Source organism: Canis lupus, chromosome 14, assembly GCF_011100685.1.
Source record: "Canis lupus familiaris isolate Mischka breed German Shepherd chromosome 14, alternate assembly UU_Cfam_GSD_1.0, whole genome shotgun sequence".
NCBI lineage: Eukaryota > Metazoa > Chordata > Mammalia > Carnivora > Canidae > Canis > Canis lupus.
Window position 1 is genome coordinate 40,647,647 of NC_049235.1, and position 27,725 is coordinate 40,675,371.

At 38.6% G+C, this 27,725-nt stretch overlaps 1 long non-coding RNA gene across 4 annotated transcripts in view; it reads left to right on the forward strand.

Moving 5' to 3' along the window:
* The first annotated feature begins 6,125 nt into the window (after positions 1-6,125).
* The window catches only part of LOC102156804, a 40,052-nt gene continuing 18,452 nt past the window's right edge, over positions 6,126-27,725 (forward strand). For 3 of the 4 annotated variants that reach the window (XR_005369618.1, XR_005369617.1, XR_005369616.1), the window contains exons 1-3: positions 6,126-6,376; positions 12,461-12,589; positions 23,352-23,530. This is a non-coding gene — a long non-coding RNA (uncharacterized LOC102156804). Of the gene's footprint in view, positions 6,377-12,460; positions 12,590-21,792; positions 21,959-23,351; positions 23,531-27,725 lie in introns of all 4 variants that reach the window. The other variant, XR_005369619.1, reaches the window with a different exon arrangement.

Here is a 27,725-nt window from a genome sequence, read left to right on the forward strand (position 1 = left end):
GATTAAAAAACTACCCTTTCCCAGAGATCAGGTCTCCAGGATCACGCCCTAGGCTGAAGGCAGCGCTAAACCGCTGGGCCACCTGGGCTGCCCTCTTTTCTTTTTTTTACTTAAAGACTTATGTTGGGGATTCCTTCACAATAGCACATACACTTCTTGTAAGAATATACCATAAATTATTAATCAGTTCTCTATTTATGGTCTTTTGGCTGTTTCCAGTTTTGTGCCTCCAGATAATGCTGTAGACACACCTTTGATTATGTTGACAAATATAAAATTTCCTAAAGCAGAGTTGCTGGGTCAAAGGCTTTGTGTGTTTTTAATTTGGCAGATTACATTCAGTAGAGGTTACAACAGTTTTCATTTCCTTCAACAATATCCAAAAGTGCCAGTATTTTACCATATGCTATAGTGTGTTGACAACTTTAATGTTTTGCCTGATAAGCGAAACTAATGCTTCATTATTTTATTTCATTTAAAGATTTTATTTATTTATTTATTTATTTATTTATTTATTTGAGAGAGAGTGCATGAGAGAGCATGAGTGGGGAGAAGGGCAGAGGGGGAGGGAGAAGCAGACTCCTTGCAGAGCATAGAGCCCAATGTGAGGCTTGATCCCAGGACTCGGGATGATGACCTGAACCAAAGGCAGATGCTTAACCCACTGAGCCACCCAGGTGCCCCAAAACTAATGCTATTATTAACTAAATCTACGATTCATACCTCTCTTTATATCATTGAACAACTTTTTAAAAAATTATTTGATTTTATTTTTAAGTAATCTCTATACTTCGTATGGGGCTTGAACTCACAACCCTGAGACCAAGTGTCAGATACCCTACGGACTGAGCCAGGCAGGTGCTCCTCAGTGAATAACTTTTCATATGTGTATTTGTGTTTCTTTTTCTTTGAAGTCTGTTTATAATCATTTACCTATTTTTCTACTAGTTGTTGAATTTTTTTTCTATAGTTTTACATGCTATTTATATATATCAGGAATTAGCCTTTGTCTGCCATATATGTCGTAAATTTTAAGTACTGTTCCCCAACTTGTCATTTCACTTTGGATTTAGTTGAAGTGTTGATTTTGATTTAAGTTGTTTTATGTCATGGAGGAACTTCTAATTTTTCTGTAGTTAAATGTAATCATGTTTTTTATTAGTAACTTTTGAGTTTTATGTCATGCCTAAAAAAGGGCTTCCCAATCCAAGATTTTTTTTAAAGTTCTTCCTTGTTTTCTTCTAGTAATTTTGTGGTTTATGGTTTTGTGGGTTTTAAAAAATATTTACTTTGATATAAGGAGATATTGATCTACTTTCATTTTGCTTCCCAATGACTCCTCACTTGTTCCGACACTACTTACTAAATAATCCATTTTTTTTCTATTCTGTTATGCAATGTCACTATAATAATAGTCTAAATTCCCATTTGAGCTCGAGCAGGTTATTTGTGTGATCTATATTCATTCCATTGACCGACATATTCATTTGCCAGAATCTCATTATAAGAAATAGTGTAACTTTATAGTGCATTTTAATATCTGGTAAGACTAGTATCCTCCATTACTCTTCTTTTTCAGAAATTTCTAGATATACTTGCCTATTAACTTTTCCATAGAAACTTGAAAATTAGTCTGTCTGGATTTGGAAATTATCCTGCTGGTATTTCTACTGAGACTGCATTAAATTTATAGATTAATTTAAGGAGAATTGAACTTCTTTATGTTTATTGTCTTCCTATCCAATAAAAGAATAGCATTTCCATTTATTCAGGTTTTCTTTTGTGTCCTTTAGTAGCATTTTAAAGTTTTCTTCATATATAATGCGAATACTTTTGTTAAGTTCATTCTTAGGTATTTTTTGGTCCTTTTTGTGAATGGATATTTTTCCCATTTTGTTTTCTGACTTGTGTATATTTTTGGATATTTTCATATCCATGAATTTTCTAAATTCTTTTGGTTTATAATAATTTTTCGATTGAGCATCTTTTGTGTAATCTGTAAATAATTTTCACCTCGTCTTTTCCCGTATTTTCAATTTTTATTTCGTTCTCCTCCTGTTCTATTTACAATGGAAATACATATAGAACATGATCAAATGTCAGTGGGTCTAATAGATACCTTGATCTTCTGATTTAGATACGAAGGCTTCTACAGTTTCCCCATTCAATATGGTTCAGGGCTTTAGTTAATAATCATGTTATTTTATTGAGTTAAGATATTAGGAAAGTGTTCATCTATAATATTTTGTTAAAAGTTGTATAAAAATTAAAAATGGATGTAAGATGGTTTTCATGACTTTCTGACATCAATGGAAGTGATTATGATGATTTTTCTCTTTTGTTCTATTAATACGGTGAATAATAGCAATTGTTTTTTCCAATATTGAATAACAAATAGCTAATACTGATTCAATGTTTACTATATGCCAGACACTATTCTAAGTGCTTTACATGCATTAATTCATTGAATCCTCTCAATACACTATTATTAACTTCATGTTATAAATGAGAAAGCTGAGACTTCAAGAAGTTAAATAATTGTGTGTCCAAGGTCCTATTCCTGCTGAATAACAGAGCTGGGAACTGAACATAGGCAGTTTGGCTCCAGGATCTAAACTTTCAACAGCTATGCTCATTAACTATCTTTAAATTTTTTATCAGGAGGCAGTATTCTCTTAATGTTCGGTTTGATTCTGTCTGCTAAAAATTTATTTAAAATTGTTTTGCCTTGATATTAATAGATTAATTTAGATTATAGTTTTTCTTTTTATATATGTGTGTATCATCTTTGCCAGGTTTTGAAATAAATATCTTGCTTGTTTCAAATCTAATTTGAGTGTTTTTCTTCTTTTACTGTGGCCTGGAACAGTTGGGCCGCCCTGGAATTATTTTTTCTGTAAAGATTTGGTAAAAGACATTCTTCACAGCTATAAAAGTGTCTGATTCTGCTTAAAGAGGATGAATTTTTGATAATTTATTCTATTTCTTCATAATAATTAGTCATTTAGATTTTCTACAACTTTTAGTCAATTATATGTTTCTAGAAAACTATCCATTTCAGGGGCACCTGGGTGGCTCCGTTTGTTAAGCATCTGACTTTAGCTCAAGTCTTGATCTTAAGGTCCTGGGATTGAGCCCTGCATTGGGCTTCTCATTCAGTGGGGAGTCTGCTTCTCCCTCTGCTCCTCTCCCCACTCATACTCTCTCTCTCTCAAATCAATAAATAAGATTTTTTTAAAAAAGAAAATCCATACATTTCATCCAGATTTTCAGCTCCATTTTAGCAGAGCTGAGCAAAGAGTATCTCAGAATTCTTTTAATTTTTATATATATTTATTAGTTCCCTACTTACTATTTTCATTTTGTATTGTTTGTTCACTTTTTTCTTAATTGAATTAAGCAGTAAGTTTATTGTTTTCTTTTGTTTTCAGAGAACTAGCTCTTGGATTTATTTATTGTTTCTCCATTTTATTATACCGTTTCCTGCTATTATGTGGTTACTTCTAATTTTATATATTTGTGTATTTAGTCCCACCTTTTTAATTGACTAGGTTGGCTAATGATTTATTTTTCTCTTTGTTTGCTTTGCTTTATTTTATTTCTCCCAAGAACCATCTCTTGGATCTATTTATTAGTTCTACTATTTTTTTATTAGTTCCTTGTGCCTTATTGGATGTATTTTATTATTATTTTCTAACTTGCTGACTTTGCCCTTATTTTCATTCTTTCCTGATCAGTAATACTAGTAAGTCAAACTATGCTGTAAAAGGCAGTATCTCCAAGGTTCTGATATATAATTCTTGCATTATCAATATTTTCTAGATACCATATTATTATTTCCTGGACCAAGAATTAAGAGAGAGCTTTTCAATTTCCAAGTGACTAAGATTTTTTTGTCTTTTAAGATTTTATTTAGGGTGCCTGGGTGGTTCAGTGGTTGAACATCTACTTTTGGCCTGGGTGGTGATCCTGGGGTCCTGGGATCAAGTCTTGCATCAGAGTCCCCATGGGGAATCTGCTTCTCCCTTTGCCTATATCTCTGCCTCTCTCTCTCTCTCTCTCTGTGTGTGTGTGTTTCTCACGAACAAATAAATAAAATCTTTAAAAAATATATTTTATTTATTTATTTGAGGCAGGGGTGGGTGGGGGCAGGGAGAAGAGGGAGAGGGACAAGCAGACTCTGTGTTGAGCAGAGAGCCTGACATGGGGCTTGATCTCATGATCTTGAGATCACCACCTGAGCTGAATTCCAGAGTCGGATGCTTAACCAACTGAGCAGACACCCCAAGATTTTTTGTCTTTGATTAAAAAATTAATTTTCAGTTATTTGTACTGAGATCAGAGATTCTAATATGTAATATTCCTGTTTTTTTAATATATTGAGATTTTTCTTTGTAGCTTAACCTTTGTAAATATAGTCATTTTAATCAATATTTCAAGAATTATTAAATAGTAGGCATATTCTCTATATTCAGAGTTTAGAAGTATAGATACATACATACCAATGTAGATATGAGATAGTCACGCACATGCATACACACACATGGGCTCCATGACTCTAACTATGAGGTGTAGATTTGCAATAGCCTTACTTGCTTTCTTGTCTACTTGATCTGGCATGGGCTGAGAAAAGTGATTTAAATTTTCCCACAATCACCTTTCTATTTATTTATGTATTTACTGCAGTTTTCTTTTATGCATTTTGAAGCAATGCTACTTGCTGCATGAAAATTCACTGAATTATATGTGTACCATTACAAAGTGTCTTTTTTAAAAATGTTTTAAAGTTTATTTATGTAAGCAATCTCTACACCCAACGTGCAACCCAAGATTAAGAGCCACATGCTCTACTGACTAAGCCAGTCAGTATAGTGCTATCTAAAATTTACCTTTGGTTGGTATTATGATTCTTCCTATTTTTTCCTTGTAGTTAATTTGCATGTCTTGGCTGAGCCTTTTACATTCAACCTTTCTAAGTAATTTTTTACAGACGCATTTCTTGAATGTGTTATATGGTCATTATAATTTCTTATCCAGTTTAAGCCTTTTTCTTTGAAATAGAAAAGCTTTCTCATTTATATTTACTGATAAATTCCTTTTGATCTTAGTTCTATCAACTTATTACATGATTTATTATTTTACCCTCTTTTTTTGTCTTTTGCTATATGGCCTACCTTCTCTTGCTTTAAGCTCTATGCTGAGTGATGTACTTATCTTCCAGTAATTTTGAAGATTGATATTCTAGTGTTTGTTATTCTAATGATACCCCAGTAACTTTTAATGATACACTGAAAGTCTTCTTGACTTGTCAACTTCAAGCAATATATTTTGACACCCTGCTGTAAAAAAAATGAGGAAATTAGAAGACTTCCTCTTGCCCTCCATACTTTTCTGCCCTTCAGAATTAGCACCCCTCCATCATTGCACTCAATCACTATTATTAGTTTACTTCTTCCTGGCACTTATCACAGTGTGTAATTATCCTATTTATTCATTTACTTGTTTGTTCTTCAACTCCCTCAGTGGAGTATAAAATAATTGAGGCTAAAGTCATTGTATGCTTTTGGGTGATCTGGAAGAGATGGCACAATTACAGAATAAAAGCAAGCATTATGAGATTACTTCATCTAATTGTCTCTTTACAAGTGAAAATCCCCAGCCCCAGGGCATGGAGACACTTGCCCTACATCATAGCATTAGTGGGTGAAGGAGCTGGGCTACAACTTGGGTCTGCTCACCCAAGTTTGTTCCAAAACTCCAGGTTTCTTCAAAATGTATCACCACAGTGTTTATGTCCTAACACCAAGGGAAGGTTTATACTTTATACAGGACCAATGTAGAAAATTCTTTTTCATTATTTCAATTACTCACTCAGTGACTCCTAAATGACATGTTTGAAAATAGCTTTATTATAATGTACAATTTAAAGAGATTGTCATTTCAAACATTCAAAATAACTCCATAACTCTTTACAGATATATTCCGAATCTTGACATTTCTAGATTGAGGAAGCTCGGTAAGGAGAATATTCCCATTGTAAATTGGGAACCAAGATTCTAAGTGACATACTCAGAAACACTTAGAACGGCAAGAATTGATTCCAGAAAAGAATCTCTGTTTCCTGGCAACCAGCTCAGTACTCCCTGAAGGGCACTTTGAAAGAAAGTTCAATCAATGGAAGGGTCAAATGTTTTCTTTTTCAAACGTCCATTTTGCATGTAATGGCTGCTCTGTGCAGACTTTACAGGGTGTTCTTCTCTTGTTCCCAAGATCTAGGGTCCTTCTGCGCAAATGCATGTACCATGGGTAAGAAATTACTTCAACTGAGTTTATTGACATTTCTTAGAGCATATGAGTTCGAAGAAAATTATTACAGGTAAGAGCTCTGTCCGTTAAAAGACCACTGTATAGATTACATAGTGATATATATGGTCAGAAAGACATCCAAGAAAAGCTCAGTACAGATATCACAATTCTAAAGACCAGCCTTTACTACAGGTCAGTAAATCTTTCTTCTGACCCCAAAGCCACCTGCTTGGTCCTGATTATTTTATCAGTCCGACTGAAATCTCACTAGTGGAAATGAATGGAGTATGGAAAAGATGCTGTAGTCAGACAGTCCTTAGTTTGAGCCTGGGCTTTTACATGGCCTTCAGAAAAGCTTTTAACTTTGCTAAGCCTTGATTTCTCTAGATGTGGATAGAGTAAAATAATACTCTAATAATACTCTAATAAGAGGGTAGGTGTGATATTTCAGCATGTTTATATGCAGACATCTGCCCTTTGGTATGTATCTCACTTGACCACGCCTTACTAGTTGTCAAAGATTGGCGTGGAGGTCTGGACCAAATGGAAAACCAAGGACTAACTAATGCTATATCATTAGCAATAATGTCAGTTTCTCTTCAGTTCTCAAAAACACTGTATTAAACATTTAAATAACTCCCAGGACTTAGAAAAAACAGATTTCCACTTAACAGAAGGATGAGTGGAGTCATCAAGAAGTAATCATAAACCTAAAGCTACATGTCACTTGTCAGCTCTGTGGGTGAACAACTTTCACAGGGGCACTGTGGTACTCTATGAAGTCTCATCTGTGAGTGTGGAAGGTATGCCATGGATCCCTGGGGCCTTGGTGCTGCAGAGGGCTCTGTGTTTCTGATTGACATGACATATTTCCTTAAATTCCAACTTTCCCACTACAGACATTCAGTTTGCTATCCATAGCCATTATTACTTTGTGTGCTAGAAATGAGTTAGAGGGAATAGCAGCCTTTCACAAGACAGACCTCTGAGGAATAATGCTACAGAAAAATGGGGAGTTGTCATTTCTCACTCAAGGAGTATTATGAAGCACCTATAATGGGCTAGACTCTGTGAGTGTTAGGTGGGAGGGATACCATAGGTCAGTCAGACCCTACTTGTCCAGCATTGAGCTGCAAATAACTAGACAAGATTGCTGTGTTAACATGGGCCAGGTTAACCTCAACCTTAGTTTCCTAATATATAGAAAACAGGCTTGAGCTAGGTGATTCCCCAAGATTCATTTCATTTCTCTGACTCATATTTTTATGAAACTTTACCTTCAGTTCCTTAAAAAACAATCCCAAAGGATAGAGGGATATAATAAGAGACAAACATTTTAAGTAATTTTACAACATCTTACTGTCCTCTCTAAAAAAATTTACACTAGGGCACTTGGGTGGCTCAGTGGTTGAGCATCTGCCTTTGGCTCAGGTCATGATCCCAGGGTCCTGGGATGGAGTCCCATTTCAGGTTCACCACAGGAAGCCTGCTTCTCCCTCTACCTATGTCTCTCTCATGAATAAATAAATAAAATCTCTAAAAAAATAAAAATAAAAAGATTTATACTGACCTAATAATAATGGCTTCATTCCAGAAGCCAATTCTAGCTCAACATTTAAGAGTCATTGTGGGAGAGTCCCAAGAGCATATGGAGTCCTTTCCTTTTCTGGCTCCTTCTTCTAGTCTGTGGCTGCTAAGTCTCTCATGTAGATCTTTTTCCCTTCTCTTGCTGCCTGCTGGTTCCTCCATATTGTGTACTGCCTGTGTCAATTCACTTTTATTTGACCCTTAGCATCATCCATCAAATTCTCACATGCCATTAGCATATCATTGTTTTAGTAGAGGGCTCATTGGCATCTGGCCAAAATTCCTGTAACTCTTGCGGCTCTTCTTCCTCAATCCTTCTCTGGCTCTACCTCTTTATGGGTGATACTAGAATTTAGAGGCCTAGCCACACCTATCTTCCACACCTATCTTCCCCCGCCCCTCCAAAATCTCAGCTTTCAAAAATGAACAAGTGGCAATGCAGCAGGACACTATTATGCTAAGAAAATTGTGACTTTGCTTATTAAATAAGTGGGGTTTCAAATCAGAATGGATTGAATTTTTCTTTTGAAATTATTACATTCAGGGGTGCTTGGATGGCTCAGTGGTTGAGCATCTGCCTTTGGCTCCGGTCGTGATCCCAGGGTCTAGGATAGGGTCCTGCAACAGGCTCCCTACAGGGAACCTGCTTCTCTCTCTGCCTATGTTTCTGTCTCTCTCTGTGTCTCTCATGAATAAATAAATAAAATCTTTAAACATAAAAAGAAAATATTACATTCATTGAAGTTGTATGTGAGCTAAGCTCACGGTCTATGGTTTATATTGTAATAATTGGCAGATGAAATAAAGATTATAATGAGAAACAAGCTCTTTGTGCCATGGAGTCATAGAAAGGCTCAGGATTTATTTAAAGGCATCTTGTATTTCCCATGCACCTTTCTCAGGAAGTTGCTAGAGGACCCCCAGCAAAACAGAACAGAAATGGAGAAAGAAAAAGACCTAGGATTGAAGAAAGAGGTAAAGGAAATTTCCAGGATGAGAGCAAACCTAACAGATGGTTGGCAGATATAGGGAGTAAGCAGTCCAGATTGTAGAAGGACAAGACTCCAAGAAGAAAGTGACAAAACAACATGATGTATTTGAACATATAGAGAGGAGATTTTACATTCCTATCAGAGGATTTAGGGTTCAATTAGTTATGAGAACATGGAAAGTAAATAAATTAGAAAAGCAATTATTAACTCCAGGGAAAACAGAAAGTTATACAAAAATGGAAATCGAATTAAAATTTACTACTAAGATTCAATAGTGAATAATACTTATTTATCATAATATGACATTGAGAGGCTGAAGGGGAGGGCAAGTGTTTGGTGTATATGGGGAAATTATAGCATTAGAAGAAAAAACCCATTATCTTCCATAGTTGGGAATCAGTAGATATTAGCTAAAGCTGAAAAATAAGAAAATAGCAGTAAGAAAACATGTTATTTAGAGTTATGGAGATAAAAATACAAGAAGAAATGGCTAGAAATTAAAAGTGATGACCTCTGGGGTGCCTGGATGTCTTAGTTGGTTAAGCATCTACCTTCAGCTCAGGTCATGATCCCAGGGTCCTGGAATTGAGCCCCGCATTGGGCTCCCTGCTAAGTGAGGAGTCTGCTTCTCCTCTCCCTCTGCTTGCCACTCTGCAGAGTGTTCTCTCTCGTTCTCTCGCTCTCTGTATTAAATAAATAGATAAAATCTTTTTTTAAAGTGATGACCTCTGAAAAGCAGGATTATGGATATGGAAGAGATAGGACAAGAAATGTAGTTTTTAAATTATAAGCCTGTAAAGCTTTCTAAGCTATGTGCATATGCTATATTTTGATAGAAATAAAAATTAAATTAACAAGAGAAAATTATGCTTTCTTATTAATCTCAAGGGAAAGATCTTAAAACAAAAAAAAAACATGTTCATCCTGGAATACCCATACACAGAAGATATTTGTTAAATGATAAATGAATGAGTGAGAACTGTAATGAGCTTATTTAGAGTTCAGAACGTATCACGGGCGGCAGGTGGAATGATGAGAGGTCCTGTACTGGGAAACGATTTAAGGAAGCCCAGAAAAGATGTGTAATTGTGTACCCCACCACAATGGAGCCCTGGGGTTTCTGCTCAGTTTAACCTATAACACAGTGTAAGGCTGGCAAAAATTGCTCATTTCCATAGAGCTGACTCCACAGATTTAAAAAGTCCTGAATGGGAAATAAATATGCTGCTCTTAATAAATGTCTAGTTAAGGTATAGTTAATATAGTTAAATGTGAAAGTGTATAAATGATATATTTTAATAGCATTCAGAGCACATTTCAGCACTGAGATAAATGCAAACTTAAAAAAATTCTAACATCCTCTAAACACATTGCCTTATCACAGCAAATGATAAATTACTAAAGAAAAATGTTATTCTGCAATGTTTTGAAGATTAAGTGGAGTATGAGTGAAATTAACATTGTGTGTAAGTAAAGCTGTGACTATATCATGTCAGGGTGGTAATAAAATTGCAAAGGGGAGAGAATTAGAGTTTTATGTCACAGAAATGGAAGTAGTTTTCATTTTAATTGTTTTTCTTTAAATGGATTGTTTCTGTAATATACTATATTCTTTCCAGTTCACAGATGTTCAGGAAGGATAAAAGAGTTATAAAATATTCTAACGTGAGCTTTTAAAATAGCTTTTTTGGAACAGAAAAAGAATAGCCTAAAGAATTCAGAATTTTTAAAGTATAATAAAGCATTCATATTGCAAAGTTAGTGATTTGCATTTTGCGATATGGAAAAACAAATGGCCTTTTAACATTGATGCTCTGGCTGGCCTCTCAGTTAAATAAATCAGTTTCATTGATGATATTCTTTCTTTAAAGTCAGGTGTCTCTACAGGCCTTTCTATTCTTTCCTCCTCTTCTCATCTCTTGCAAGCAGTTCTTTATTCCCGGGACTAGAAAAGTCCCCATTTTCTCTGCCATATAAACGTGGTTCTCGGCTTCACCTGAGCTAACCTGGATGGATGAATTTGTTGTGCCAATGCCGGAGGCTCCTAACTGTCCCTCTGCTACCTCAGGGCCACCTTTTCCCTTCACTCATCCTACAGTCCCTGCCAGAGCTGCTGGGTAGCTCAGTTGCATCAATAGAAGCTTAGAGTGCTAAGCTCCTCACCAATTCCACCTTGATAGTTCTCTTCCCCTTCTTCCTTCTTCATTTTACTTTTCAAAAGCCATTATTTTTCCATGATTCTTTCTACTACTTGAATCTTTTGTGCTGTGTACAAAAGCTCTGATTCATCCCGACAGCTCTGATTTTCTCTTACTATCATGGTTGCTTTTTCTTTCTTGGCCACATAGCTGGGGCCTAATATATATAGCCTGAGGCGTGGGACTGCTGTCTCAAGTGGGTTAGTGTTCTGTTGGAGGTTAACATTAACATAAAGATGCTACGTGGGGCACCTGGGTGGCTCAGTCAGTGTGGGATCCTGGTTTCCACTCAGATCATGGTCTCAGAGTCGTGAGATGGAGTCATGGGTGGAGCTCATGCTCGGCTGGGAGTCTGCTTGAGTTTCTCTCTCTCTGTCTCCCTCTGCCCCTCTCCTAACTCACATTCTCTCCCTCAAATAAATATATCTTTTTAAAAAAAGGTTAAGATGCTACTTTATTTGCTTATTTATTAAACAACAACAGTATTTGCTGAGTGGCTACTAAATTGCCAAGTACTATCCTATGTTGATAATGTTGAACAAGATGGAATGGGCTCTGTCCTTATGATGCTTACAATCTGGTGAACAGAATAAACAGTACACATATAAATGAAATGAATTAATTGGTGAACCCATGAATTTCAAGCATCATAAGTGTTGGGAGAAAGAAATACAGGGTGCTATCAATATGTGGGTGCTATATGTGCAGGTAACTGAGGTATCTGACCTGATGTGGGGGGGTTAGGAAGAGTTCCCTTGTGGAAGTGACACTTCAATAAAGACCTGAGGAATAGGAGGCAACCAGGGGGAGAGAAGAACATTCTCTGCAGAAGGAGCCTCAGGAGCAAAAGCCCTGAGGCAGGGGAGACAAGGGGTGTTTGATAAACTGAAAGAAAGACCATGAGATGGAATACAGGTTGAGGCTGGAGATGACAAAGGAGTGTGATCCTGTAGGTTGGTACACAAAAAGCAAGGGAGGCTTAAATGAAAGTGTGATGGGATCATATACACACTTTGACAAGACCCATGTACAGAATGGGTTGGAGGGACCTAAGTGTGGATGGGGTCCATTTACTTCAATTCTCTTCCACATCCTAGGTAAATTAGTGCTCTGAGACTCATGAGTTTTATCCAGTGGCTTCCTGTGATCCTGCTACTCTGTCACACACACAGTGTGGGAGAGTAGGGGATGAGACACAGCACACATAATCCCTCCTCGAGAAGCACAGATGTGAGAGATGCATGCTGCCTTGACTAGATGTCCTTATCTAACAGGAGTATGGCCATTGAAAGATGGTCTAGATTTTTCTTTAGGCATTTCTCTCATTTCTCAATGTCCAGTCGTGACTGTTTAAACCTTGTCTGTGCTTTCCTAAAGAGTCTGACCTGACCCTCTGATACTTCTTGTGGATGGAACAGAAAACCCTAAAGCAGCGAAAAAATAGGAGCTTGTCCTTGTTTGATGGGAGGAACATATCATCAACTATGAAATAAAGTTCCCTCTGAGGTAAGAAAATGTGTAATTGTGAATGGAAAATCTAGTCATTAGCTAAATTTTAAAAATTATTGACAAGAAAAAGACCAGTGATGGAATGAGACATTGGAGGAAACATGGATACTAAAGTTTCCATTTCCCTAACTAGAAAGTTGTATTTTTTCCTTTGGTTTTGTAATCCCTTCAGTAAAGTCAGGTTAGGATGACCCTACCCTACCATCCTCCTCTCTGTAACCTAATAAAAGTATTTTCTCTGTGGGAAGCAACCCTGTTTGGTGACATTATATTTTCTCTCAACTATTTAGAAAAATAACTTATTCTGCTCATTATTCCATGATTCCATTCAGCAAAAAAGAGAAAATACTCTTTTTTCTTTGTTTTTTTTTTTTTATTTTAATTCTTGTATAGTTAACATACAATGTGGTATTAGTTTCAGGTGTACAATATTGTGGCTCAACAATTCTATAGATTACTGGTGCTCATCACGATAAGTGTACTCTTTATCCCCTTTACCTATATCACCCATGCCCCTATGGATCTCCCCTCTGGTAACCATCAGTCTGCTCTCTAGAGTTAAGAATCTGTTTTTTGGTTTGTCTCTTTCTTTTTTTCCTTCACTCATTTGTTTTGTGTCTTAAATTCCACACATGAGTGAAATCATATGGTATTTGTCTTTCTCTGCCTCATTTCACTTAGCATTATGCTCACTAGCTCCATCCATGTTGTTGCAAATGGCAAGATCTCATTCCTTTTTATGGCTGAATAATATTCCATTCCATATATACACCACTTTTTTACTCATTCATCTACTGATGGACACTTGGGCTGCTTTCATAATTTGACTATTGTAAATAATGCTGCAATAAGCATAGGGGTGCATGTGTCTCTTTGAATTAGTGTTTATGTATTTTTTGGGTAAATACCCTGTAGTATGGATTATATGGTAGTTCTATTTTTAACTTTTTGAGGAACCTCCATACTGTTTCCTACAGTGGCTGCACCAGTTTACATTCCCACCAACCCAACAAGGGTTCCTTTTCCTCCATATCCTTACCTACACCTGTTGTTTCTTGAGTTTTTGATTTTAGCTATTCTGACAGATGTGAGTGATATCTCATTGTGGTTTTGATTTGCATTTTCTTGCTGATGCTTGATGTTAAGCATCTTTGTCTGTTGGCCGTCTATATATCTTTAAAGAATCTCTGTTCATGTCTTCTATTTTCAATTGAATGATTTGTTTTTTGGTGTTGAGTTGTATCAGTTCTCTTTTTTTATAAAAATTTTATTTTGGGATGACTGGGTAACTGGGAAACCAAGCGTAATCTTGGTTTCAGGAGTAGAATTTAGTGATTCATCACTTACATATAACACCCAGTGCTCATCATAACAAGTTCTGTCCTTAATACGCATCACCCATTTAGCCCATCCTCCACCCATCTCCCCCCAGCAACTCTGTTTATTCTCTATCGTTAAGTCTCTTATGGTTTGCTTCCCTCTCTCTGTTTTTTTCCCCTTCCTATATCTTCATCTGTATTGTTTCTTGAATGCCACATATGAGTGAAATAATGTGGCATTTGTCTTGCTTTGACTTTTTTCATTTAGCATAATGCACTCTAGCTCCATCCACGTCATTGCAAATGGCAAGATTTCATTCTTTCTGATGGCTAAGTAATATTCCATTGTATATATATCCCATATCTTCTTTATCCATTCATCAGTCAATGGATATTTGGGCTCTTTCCATAGTTTGGCTATTGCTGATAATGCTGCTATAAGAGTTGTATCAGTTCTTTATATTTTTTGTATACTAACCCAGCATCAGAATATTTCCTAGTATTTTCCTTGTAATTCAGCATTTGGTTCATGGAAAAAAATACTTTCTGAATATAAGAGTAAATCCCTCCCTCTCTTTATCCTTTCCTTCCTTCCTTCCTTTCTTCCTTCCTTCCTTCCTTCCTTCCTTCCTTCCTTCCTTCCTTCCTTCCTTCCTTCCTTCCTTCCTTCTTCTCTCTTTCCCTCCTCCCATCAGTAAGTATTGTTTAAGACAATTCAAAGCATTAACTTCACTTCAGGGTCAAATTTGGGTGAGATAACATCTTGACAATAATGCCAGCATTGTCTTTAAGTGGCTCCCTCCTTATTGATGGCCCAATACTGCTTGGTCAAGTCAGATGATGTCCTGGCCATGTCAATTTTGCACTGCAAATCTTGTCTAGCATGTTTATTTTGGTTCACATGAGCCTCCCCTATTTGTGTGCCTTTTTTGGAGGGATATGAGAAAAGATTGAATGTTTACTTGGAGTGGGAGAGGCCATTCTTTCCTGTAAAAAGAAGGTGACAACACAGCTGTAGACAACAGAACTCAGGGAAAACCTAGGCACCTGAGGCCCAACAAGCATTAGACAGTGGAGCGTGAGCCCACAGGCAAATGACAGTAGAAATTCATCAGGGAAAGAAGATGGGAGGCAGGGGGAAGCTTGGGGATATGTGCTTACCCAACCCTACCTAGTGCTTGACTAAGGCAATGTTGCCTCCCTGACCAGCCAAAGGAAGTATTAAGGACATTATGCATCTCCCTCTGGCTTAGTTCATTTGCACATCCATTCACCTGCATGCTCAGCAAACATTTATTGAGCACCTCAAGTGGACGTGTCATTGATCACACATCTTTTCATTCCTCCAGGAGCATAAAGTCTACTGGGAGGGAAAGAGACCACAGAAGTAATCAGTAGCAGAGTAAATGAAGAAGTTATTCTAACAGAGGGACATTGGCAGGGATACAGAGAGAAAGGAATAATTAATTCTGGTTGAGTTTGAGGTTCAGATATGGGAACTAAATGCTTAGCCACAAGACAAGGTCATGAAATATGAGACTATAATGTATGTGATATGTCTGTTAACCCCTAACATCAAAGAAGCCTGATGTATGAGAATGTAATCTTGGAAAAAATAGGTGAGATGGTTACAGTAGAAATAGGTGCTTTGCTTTACAAAAAGGATTCTTTAGATAACAAGTATATCTTTTGTTATAATACTAATTAATGGAGGGCATAGGTTTAGATAAAAGACTTTTGAAATGTTAATATATCTGTGTGAACATATGGTTCAAGCTACAAACATGTTATTGCACATGACTTTTCATACTATTTCTGTTGTGTAAACCAAACTGTACTTGTAATTGTGATCACAGATCACAACCAAAATTTAGTAAAAGCAAACATGTTAATATGAATACACCCAACAAACTGAAAATACATAGGACAGTAGGTAGTCAAGCACGCATCCATTGGCCAAGGGGCTTCCATTATAGGTTACTTGGCAAAAAGCCATTGGCATAGATTCTGAAAGAGGTCTTCCTTTAGTTCTCTTTCCTGGCTGCACATTAAAATCATATAGGGTGCTTTTCAAAAAATCCCAGAGGCCAGGCCACACCATCAGAATCTCTAGGAATAGGACCCAGGCACCAGTAGTTTTTTAAAGCCCCCTTGATAATTCTGGTATTTGGCCAAAACTAAGAACCACTGCTCTGGGGAAGTGCTTCTCTAATGTTAATGTACGTGGAGTTTTGTGAAGTTCAGGTCCTGATTCAGTAGGTCTAGAGCAGAGCCTGAGCTTCTGCACTTCTAACAACCTCCCAGATGGTGTTGATGCTGCCAGGCCAAAGGCCACATGGAGGCAATGACATTGGATTTAAATCATGTGCACTGGTGCATCTAGGCGGGCATGTGACTTGCATCTGGGGGACTTGATTTCCCCAAGTCTCATACTGGAGTACAAATGGAATTACATAACAACAATAACTCAAGCTCTACTAGCTCTTGTTTGAATGAGTTCTCACAAGAGTACAGCACCTCTTAAATATGTCCAATGGCCCTGTGATAGTTCTTATGGGGGTGGAGTCTTAGGGAGGGGCTCCAGCAGGGTCACAAACATTTCCACCTTTAATTAGCTCTGTTACTGAAACCCCACCCCCTGCCCTCAACCACAAGACACACAGTGATTCCAATGGGGAATCCTGCTAGCTGACATTTCTAGGTAAAAGACACCACATTGTCTTTAGAATCACTTGTCCCAAACTATTCTGTATAGCTCCAGGTATCATGGTTTAACTTCCTTTAGAACAACTCTCACAAGGCTCCCATTACCTACTACCGAAAAGCATCCAGGGGACCACCCATCAGGGTGCCCTGTCTGAATCCCTGCTCATTTCCAAGTAAGAACCATGGCCATACCAAGCTTCATTTTGTTGTTAAGAAAGATAGAACAGGTCCAATAGAAAAAGGAGGGTGGCCAGGAGCAAAGGGTTCTTGGAAAGAGTTAGTGCTAAGGAGCACTACAACCCCAATCTGCACAGCCACAGGACTCTTCGGGTGATCCCAGACCAGTGGACTCTGCTGTGAGGGGAGGGCTGGACTCCTTGGCAGTGTGTTAGTGCAGGAACTTTTGACTTTCCCCAGACTGGCTGTCTCATCCTAAAGTAGACCTTATGTGACTGGGCATGGGTGAGCAGCTTCCTCATCAGTGAAGAGTTCCATGCTCAGGGAAGGACCTCTCCCTCCCATGGCTATACCGACCTCTGTGATCTCTTCTCACCATTTTTTACAAGTTCTATTTTTTTTCTCTCCAATTGCTCCTATCTCATTGTATATGTATAGGATATGATATGTGTCTATGCCCTATGTTACTGTTTAACACAAAATTATCCTTTCTTTTGCAAAAATGTGTTTTTTGGAGGGTTATTTGAGGGGCTACTAGCTACTTGAAGTGGCCCTCATAATGATTTTCAATGTCCTCTTGCCACAATGTATAGCCTTCAGGAAATATTGGTGCAGTATCTATTAACATTGCAGTATGAAATAGTGAATTCTTGGAAAATTAAATGAGGTGTGGATATCCAAACCATTCTGCTGACATTTATTCCAAATGGGTCTATAACAATATATTCTTCACTCTTTTTTGTGCATATTTCTATTGTTTCATAAGTAAAGCTCACTTGAATAAGCATCATCCATTTTCTAAGTGGACTGGAGATGCCAAGATGGTTACATCCTCCAAAGTTTTGTCTTATGGAGGCAAGTAGCTTGAGTACTTGGCACAGTGTTCAACTATTTTAGCATAGTTTAGATGCAAGAAAGCAGAAATGTACCTTACTGCAAATCACCACTGATGTGTGAAAACCCAAACCTGAAATACAAATTAAATTAATGCTGAACCTTTCATTTTACAAAATTTTCCTTAAGCAGTGAGTTCCTAGAATACATTCACATCAAGCCACCTTTTCAGAAGTTAGCCTCCTGCATGATATGAAGTATGAGAGGTCCACATATACCTCTCATTCTGCATGAAGCATTCCAACTAATTTTAATCATGCAGTCTGAATTTCAATGCTTTTCAAGGAGGAAAGGATCTCCGTGTTTTTACATTTGTAATCAGAGGATAGAACAAGATCAAAACTCATCTACGAAGCTAAGAATATTTAGTCTTGGAGAGCAAAGGAAAACATGCAATGTTTGCCAGTGTTCCAGCAGCCCTTGCCAGAACGGCAAAGATAAGCATGTAGCATCTAAGCTACGGACAGGGGCCTGCTGGAGCATGCTGGGGCTTCCTGTAGGATGACTAGTGGCTTTGCTGGCTGGGGCACACAATCATGTCCACCGTGTGGGCAGGCATCATTAGGCAATGGCTCACTGTTAACTAGGATTTTCCCAGACCTGGTGGACTCATCCAACCAGGCCTAACCAGGGGATTGTCAAAACATTTCAGGACCAGAAGGGTCTTAGGAAGCCATGTAGTTCTGTCCTATTACTTATAAGATGAAGAAACAAATAACTTTCTCAGGATCATTACGCAAATGAAGGCTGGGGTTGAAACTATAGTTTAGTGCTCTTGGCTTCTGGTCCAAGGGTCTTTCTTTACCTATTACCATAACTAACTTTTCATTTCTTTACCTCCCAAATGGGGGTACTCCATGTAGTTAACCTGTTCATTAATAAAGAGCGACCATGGAGCCTAAGCTCCTACAGCCATAGCTTGAGTTCAACAGGTTGAGATAACAAAGCCCCAGCTTCCATAGGCTTACCTGCTCCCAAGCCCAGCTCCCAATGCTCTTAGCAAGGAGCTCAGTCTTCTCTAAATCTCTTCTGGTAGAAACCTTTGGATCCTTCACCTTCAGCTCCTGGATACACAGCTACAGTGGAACATTAAGGTTGCCTTGATTTCCTTCAGGAATGAGCAATACTTCATGGGGTTTTTCTATCTGCTCCACATGGCTCCAAATCACAGCCTGTGGCCACAAGAGCTGCCAGCTTCCTCAACAAAATTGGGAACTTTGTGGATCCCACGAGAGGCCTTATTTATTACATCTCCCAGAGAAAGCAGACCGGGGCAATAATCGTCAAAGTAATATTTACCCCTTAATAACTGCCTATTTTTATACTGGTGTTAGAGGTTAATAGCAGTGTTATTTACTCCTCTGCCAAAAAGAACTGAAGGATGTGAAATGTAGCAGTCAATAAAGCTGAACAGTCAGATAAATAACATTCATATTATTTCCTGACAAATCCTTCTGCAACCCAAGGATATAAATAACTCTAAGAAAGCAGTTCCTGCATTACAAGTTTACTGATGTGTAAAATGTAATTTTAAAAGGAGCCTCAAACCCTGGAAGCATCAGATTCTATAACTATATACACTGGCAGACAGCCCCCACAACGTGTGCACATGTGTGTGTGAGTCCTTTGGGAGCACACATGCCTTCTCTGACGTGCTTAGTACCTTTTACGTGTGAGCGTGGTGTCACTGTGTGCAGCTGTCGCCTGTCCTTCCCTCTCCACCCATGTGCTATGCCCTTCTCTGCTCTTCTTCCTACCTCACTGATGGCTCTTTTTTAGTCTCCTTCTTATGCTTTTAAAGTTGTAGTGCGTAAAGTCTCTGTTCTAGTCCCAGGCTTTCTGCTCTGGAGCCTTCGTAGGTGATCCCAGCCATTCCCAGGGCTGACTCGCAAATGTGTGTCTCTGCTCCTCAATCTCCCTTAGATTGTCTCCTCAATCTAAGTCTGATATGATATTAACAGCCTCCTTGATTTGCACTTGAATGTGTAATAGGCCACATCTAATAGGTCAATCATGGTCTGGCCATGGGATAGCTCTAGAATCCACCCCAACCCCCGCTGGCTTCCCCAAATCAGCAAATGGTACCACTTTCCATGCAGTTGTTGAGTTAAAAACCTAGTGTCTTCTTAATCCCTCTTCTAATGTTCACCTGCCCTCTACCTTGTATCCAGTCCATGAGCAAGTCCTATAAACTTTTCCTTCAAAATATGTCTGGCATCCATCCACCCATCTTCTTTTTTTCTGTCTCCACCTCTCTCTCTTAGTCCAAGTGTACCATCTTTCTGACTGCTTTCCCAGCTTCCACTCCAGCCTCCTCTCCATTATCCTCTCATCAGAGCAAGCTTTAAAATATAAACCCAAATGTCCTTCGTTGGCCTGCAGGCCCTACGTGACCTGGCCCAGTTTCTCCCTGACCTCCTCTCCAGTTTGCATCCCCTTCTTCATTGTCTTCTGGCCATAGCACTGTGTCCACCTCTTTGACCCTCAAACAGATCAAGCACTTCTTCCCAGAATATTCTGAAGCTGGTGTTCCCATGCCAGTTTCCTCTTGTCAGTCCATGACAGGCTCTCCCTGGTTGTTCAACCATCTGGTCTAAATAAATGTACCAGCACCCCAGGTCATACCTTCACATCATCCTTACTATCTTCTTCATAGCATTCACCATTTCTTAAAATTATGTTGTTCATAGATTTGCTTACATGTTTATTACTTTCACTAGGATGTAGCCTCCCTAGAGGCAGAGACTTTGTCATCTTTACTGCTGTACGTCCCAGGTCTAGGAACCCACACTACTAGGCACATAGTAGGCATCTGTGTAAGTGTCCTAGGATTGCCGTAACAAAGTGCCACAGATCTGGTGACTTAAACAACAAAAACGTATTGTCTGAAGGTTCTGGGGGTCTTGAGATCAAGGTGTTGACAGGTTTGTTTCCATCTAAGCTCCCTTCCTTGGCTTGTAGGTGGCCATCTCTCCTTGTGTTTTCACATGGTCTTCCCTCCATTATGTTTATGCCCAGACTTCCTTCTCTTATAAGGACACTGACTGTATCAGATTTGGGGCCACCCCGAAGGCTTAATTTTAAATTAATGACCTCTTTAAACATCCTGTCCCCAAATACAATGACATTCTGAGTTATTGGGGGTAAGAACTTCAGCATAAAAGTTTTGGGGAGGAACACAATTCAGTCCATAACAGCATCTAATAAATACTAATAGTGATGATCATGAAGGCAAATATTATTGAGATATTGTGTGCTGGACATTGTTGCAAGTGCTTTTCCTGTATTATCTGAATCTTCACTATTAAGATTAATAATTAAGAATGTCACCATTTTCCAGATGTGGAAACTGAGACACAGAGAAAATAGGTGACCTGCTAGAGGTCACAGGTTAGAAGTGGTGGAGACTGTTTGATTCTGGGACCTTTGTCTTTTCCTACTACTCTACCCTGCTCCCCTTGTGCTTATAAATCTCTGCTGAATGAATGAATGGATGAAGAAGCATGCAAATGCATGGCCACCAAAGCCAGCACATAGTGGCCAGGAACACCTCCATTATATCTTAGGCTCCCTTCTAAAAATGATCTGAAGCAAACAATATGAAAGGGCATCTATACAACATGTAGCAAACTAGAAATTAAAATAGATTATCAAAAGGAAGAAAAAGAAGAAGAAAGACAGTTACAAATTATGGACGTTAATAGAGCTGCGGAGATTAACACCAGCTTTGGCTCTGGGTTTCCCATTTCTTTTATTCAGAAAGAAAGCGTACCAGTTCCTTAGATAAAAATTATTGTAGAGCTAATTCTAAATACATGCCTCATGCACTTGCATTATCCTGAGAGGAGCCACATCCTTTTTCCTGCCTATTAGGGACATTCTGCAATTTCACTCATTCTCAGTTTACCAATCCATCTGGAGTTAGGCCCTCGCTGACTTTCCTCCTTCATTCCAATTAGGTGGAAGAATGGCTGCTTCTCCAGCAGAAAGCCTCAGAAGTGCTGAAATGTTAATCATGGGGAAAGAAGCCCTCATTTCAAAGAGGGGGGCTGGATGTATGGGAAGGAATGAACTCATCTTTTTCTTTTCTTTTTGAAATGATAGTTGGAATGGCAAATTGGAAGGGACAGAGAGATTAGCTTCCCCTTTAAGAATCAGTTCTCCAGAATAACTCCAACACAGCCTCTAGTAGTGAGTCAGGATTTGGCAGTGGACATGGCCTGTAAAACACCCAGCACAGAGCCTGGCTTACCGTAGCACGTAGCACTCGGTAAGTAGTATTATACCGGTGACTTGAGAAAAGTGTTCGGAACTCCTTGGGAATTTGGGGAAAGTGTTCTCTCCAGTATTTTCAATAATATAGATGCAATATATGTTTATTAAATTGTGGAATTCCTGGTAAAAAACAAATTAGAACAACATTTCCAGAAATATTTAAAAGAATATAAATCTATAGCCTTAATAATGTCCATAAGCCCCACCCAGTTGTAAGCTTTTATGATTTTGCTCTAAAATAAGAGAGATGTATAAAAAGATGATAAACAAATATGTTTAAAAAAACAAATATGTTCATTATGGAATTATTTGTAATAATGAAAACAAGAAATTAGGGAATTAATTTTGGATACATCCATAAATGATATGTCAAAAGTTGGAAAAATCTGAATAATACAATATACATTGTTCTACAATTTATTTTTTACACTTAGTCTATCTTGGTTTTCATGACAGCACCTACAAGTCTACTATATTTTTACCTTACTGCCCAACTTTTTATCATGAAGACTTTCTTTTTTTTTTTTTAAAGATTTTACATATTTATTCACGAGAGACAGAGAGAGAGAGAGAGAGAGAGAGGCAGAGACACAGGCAGAGGGAGAAGCAGGCTTCATGCAGGGAGCTCAATGTGGGACTCAATCCCGGAACCCCAGGATCACACCCTGGGCCGAAGGCAGGCACTCAACTGCTGAGCCACCTGGGCATCCCTATCATGAAGATTTTCTAAGAAACAACAAAGTGTAAAGAATCATATGATGGGGGCACCTGGCTGACTCAGTCAGTCAAGGTTTTAGGGTCATGAGTTCAAGCCCTACATTTACTTAAAATTTTTTAGGGGTGCTTGGGTGACTCAGGCAATTGAGCGTCCGATTCTTGGATTCAATTCAGATTGTGATCTTAGGGTCAGGAGATCGAGCCCAGGGAGATCAGCCCTGTGTGGGATTCTGCGCCAAGGACAGAGTCTGCTAGAGTTTTTCTCTCTCTCCCTCTGCCCCCTTCTCCATAGGCTTATGCATGCATGCTCTCTTTCTCTCTCTTTAAAAAAATATCAAAGATTTATTTATTTGTTTGAGAGAGAGAAAGAAAGAGCAGGGGAGAGGCAGAGGGAGAGGGACAAGCAGACTCCCTGCTGAGCAGGGAGCCTGACTTGGGGCTCAATCCCAGGACCCTGTGATCATGACTTAAGAAGGCAGATGCATAACTGACTGAGCGACCCAGGCGCCCCTAAAAAAGTTTTTTTTTGAAGAATCATATGATAAACATTTGTGTATCCACCTTTTCAATTCTACAACTACCACATTCTTTTTAAAAGAATGTAGAGTAACTCATCTTAGGACAGACTATTTCATTTATTCCTTAATGATTTATATTTATGCTTCTTCCAGTTTTTGGTGTTACACAGCACATCAATAATCATCTTTGTATATATATCGTTGTGTATATATACAAGTAGATCTACAGTATAAATTCTTGGAGCTGGGGACTGCTGAATCAAAAGATATATGGATTCTAGAAGCTGATATATATTGCCATGTGTCTCATCAAACTGGTTGCAGAAAAGAGGGTAAGAATGTTTATTTCACTTCACATCTGCCAACCCGAGGTATCATTAGACATTTTTTTTAAAGATTTTATTTATTCATGAGAGAGAGAAAGAGAGAGAGAGAGAGGCAGAGACACAGGCAGAGGGAGAAGCAGGCTCCATGCAGGGAGCCCAACATGGGACTCGATCCCAGGTCTCCAGGATCACATTCTGGGCTGCAGGCGGTGCCAAACTGCTGAGCCACCCAGGCTGCCCAACCGCTAAGCCACCCAGGCTGCCCTCATTAAGCATTTAAAATAGCTTATAATTTTACAGATGAAAATGGTGTATCTTTTAGTCTGAATTGCTGTAACAAAATATTACAAACCAGGTACTTCAAGCAAGAGACATTTATTGCTCATAGTTCTGGAGGATGGAAGACCCAGATCATGATGCCTTTGTGGTTGGGTTCTGGTGAGGGATCTCTTTCTGGCTTGGAGACAGCCAAACAACTACCCCTCCCTATGTTCTAATGTGACAGAGAAAAAGAAAGCTTTTTGGTGTCTCTTCTTGTATTGGCACTCATCCCATCATGAAGGGAAGACCCCACTGTTACAATTTCATCTAAATTTAATCATCTCTCAAAACCCTGTCTCCAAATACCATCACACAAGGGATTAAGCCTTTGATATATGAATTTTGGGAAGATACAAACATTCTATCCATAACAATATCTCATTGTGGTTTTGTTTGTTTTTATTTGTGAATTTTTAATATGTTTATTTGCCATTTATATATATATTTTCATTAACTGCTTGATTAGCTTCCTTATTCATTTTCCTACCCTATTGATTAATAAGAGCTTTTGAATTTTAGAAAAATTAGTCCTTTTTCATCTATATTGCAGATATTTTTTAGAATTAGTCATTTGTCTTCTGATTTAGTTTATATGGCTTATTGTGCAGAAATTCTAGATTTTGTTATAGTCAGATTTATCAGTCTTTTTCTTTATGGCTTCTTGTCTCACTTAGAAAAGTTTTTCCTTCTTCAAGGTTTACAAATTCAGGGATAGATCTTTCTCCCTAATCTTGAAGCATGAATTGTTACTTAAATAGGTCATGAGAGTCATCTTTTTGGTATGACTTAAGCAATGTTTTTTTTTAATTCACAACCACTGGAAACTTTGGGCCTTGCATATAATGGTGGTAGAGACTTGAAAATTTGTCATTTGCAAACCTTCGTGAGGACTTCTACCCACAAACCCTTCTTCTCATGTTGTGTTAGGCACTTAGAAAGTATCCCAACACTTACAGAAGTTGCCAGATCTTTTCCTGATGGCAGTTACTTTTGACTTCTCTCAAGTCTTCAGAGAAAGCAGGGAAGCAAGTGTACCTTTGTGTGTGTGTGTGTGTGTGTGTGAGAGAGAGAGAGAGAGAGAGAGAGAGAGAGAGAGAGAGAGAGAAAGAGAGACCAATAGACAGACAGGAGTGAAAGCAGGGTAGTTGTGGAGATCTGATGACTGCTCCCCACTCCACTTGAAGTCCCTAAAAATCATGCCAGATAGAATGATTGAGCAGGTTAGGGAGAGAAGGGAGGAAACCACAAGGAGGCTACAAGGAACTGGCATGAGCAACCTGGCTTGAATGTTGACCCAGTAAGGCTTAGAACTCTATTAGAGCTTTTAAAAACAAACCTTACTGAAGTATTTTGGGATGGCATGTCCCATTCTGGAAATTTCGGGCAGGTACAATCTGTCATCATGTAGCACTTCATCACTGTCTCTTCTGCAAATTTCTGAGAATAAAAAGATTTGACTGCAAAAAAACTCCTAACTTCTCCATCGGTTTGTAATCAGTGAATACAGTAAGTGCAGGGGGTTGATGACTGTTTGCAGAGTATGTTATTTTATATATCTTGTGGGAGAGGTTGAGAGGATTCTGTTTAAAAAGGCTGCCCTAATAAATGATTTACCAGGGCAGCCAGAGATCAAAGAAATTGCTCAGAAATTGCATCTCAGGGCACCTAAAATTTTAAGTTTATGGAAGTCCCCAGAACCCCAAACCTTTTATGACTTTTATATTAGCTAACCACTAAATTTTCAAAGCAGTGTGACTGCTGTGGGTTTTAATAAGAGCTGCATGTTTGACCCCTCCTCCATTTAATAAACATAATGGTGATGCTGCTGAGATATTTTGAAAATATGGAAAATGTCATGGAAGATATAGCATGAGCGAAGCTCAGGCCGGATGGTGAAAATTCTTAATTCTGATGTGAAAAAAATTGACCAAAGATAAATCCCACATACTTTGTAACAAAATGATAGAAATACTGCCTTGGAATAGTGTGCTAGCTGGAGTCTACATGTAAGAGCATTGTGGGAGGCTAAGAAGCTCTGGAGATTGGAAAGTGAATTTAGTGATGTCAAACAGGCTGGGCACTGATTACTCTTGCACATAGTTCAACAATTAGAAAAATTTTCCAGCACCCTGAGGACTTGGGAGAGTTTCTCTGGAGTTCACTGGTATGTCTCCTCCCAGACAAGTTGTGGTCTAGTCTGAAAATGGAGAACCCCAAACAGGTAGGATAGTGGTTTTGAAAGTGCATTCCAAAGACCCTTGCACCCCTCCAGGTGGTATGTAAGGTCAAAACTATTTTCATAATAATACCAAGGTACTATTTGTCTTTTTAAATTCTCATTCTCAAATGAGTGACTACTAACAGGACTGAGGGAAGAATCACCCTGCTGAGCACTAATGGAACTGCAGAATCATGAGCAAATATGGGCATTGTTTTAAGCCATGGAGTTTCAGGGTGCTTTGTTTTGCAGCCATAGATAATTAGAATAGTCATGTCGGGGATGCACATTGATGCCGCCAGTATTGGTGATCTTGGTTAAGGATCACTCCAAGTTTTTTCAACCATGTGGGGACCTAAAGGGATTACTCACAGGGACAGAAATCAGAATGACTGGTTTCCTGACATGTTGTATTGATAGCTCAAATCAGAAAGGGAGGCCATGGTTCCCCCATCATAGACAGAGCCAAAGGTAATTCCTAAAACTTGAAGGAAATTTCTTCTGATGAATAACTTTGAAGACATTCATAGCAGTGATGATGATGATGATGATGATGATGATGATGAGATGAGGAGGATGACAATGATGACAGTAAAGATAATGAGGATGATGGTGGCAATGGCAGTGATGATTGTGTAGCAAGGATGGAACTTGGTCCAGGGACTCTAAAGTCTTGAACCAGAAGAAATGACCAATGGGGAATAACACATTGTAATGGAGAGAGTGTAAGCTTTGGCATCAGAAAACCTGGTCAAGTCGTGGCTTCACAATCTTGAACAGGCCATGCCTTCCCTCTGAAGTTCAGTTTCCTAAGTGCCAAAATGGGAATAATTGGACTCCCCACCCTTCCCCCAACAGAATTTTCATGAGGGTCAAGTGAGAGTATGTGAAAGTGCTCTATAAACTGTAAAGTACTATGCAAAAGGGAAGAATATGAAGATAAGAAATATGAGATTGTCGCTAAAAGGAATTTTCCTTCTACTTTAGCAGTTCTGAGAAAACACAGAGCAGATGATTAAAGACCTTTCTGCAAGAAGTTTTTGAGTTTGCCTGTGGGAGTTACTGAGCTTTCTGTCTCATACAGCTGCTAGCCAGGCTCCGTAAATAAATACAGGTTCCTGCTGTCTGGAGCACGTGGTATTTTCTGTTCTGTTTACCAGCATCATATATAAACCAGTCAATGTTCTCTAGACATTCAGTGTTGTGCTAGAAATTGGGGATGGGGCTGAAGATGTAAAAGTAGCTCCTTCCTTTCTAGCCTATCTGTGGTAGGCAGAATAATGGTCTCCCAAAGATGTCCGTGTCCTAATACTTGGAACCTGTGTGTATGTTAGGTTACAAGGCAAAGGGGAACTAACATTGCTGATGGAAATGTGGTTGCTAGTCAGCTGTCTTGTGATGCAGAGATTACCCTGGGTTATCCAGGTAGGGCTAGTGTAGTTACCAAGTCCTTAAACATGGAAAAGGGAGAAATAAAGAGATGGCAGAGTGAGGAGGTCTCATCCTAATGTTGCTGGCATTGCAGGTGGAAGAAAGGTCATGAGGCAAGGAATATGAACCCTCATCTAGAATCTAAAAAAGGCAAAGAAATGTATTCTTCTCTGGAGCTTCTAGAAAGAATGCAGTCCTACCAATATCTTGATTTTAGCCCAGTGAAACCCA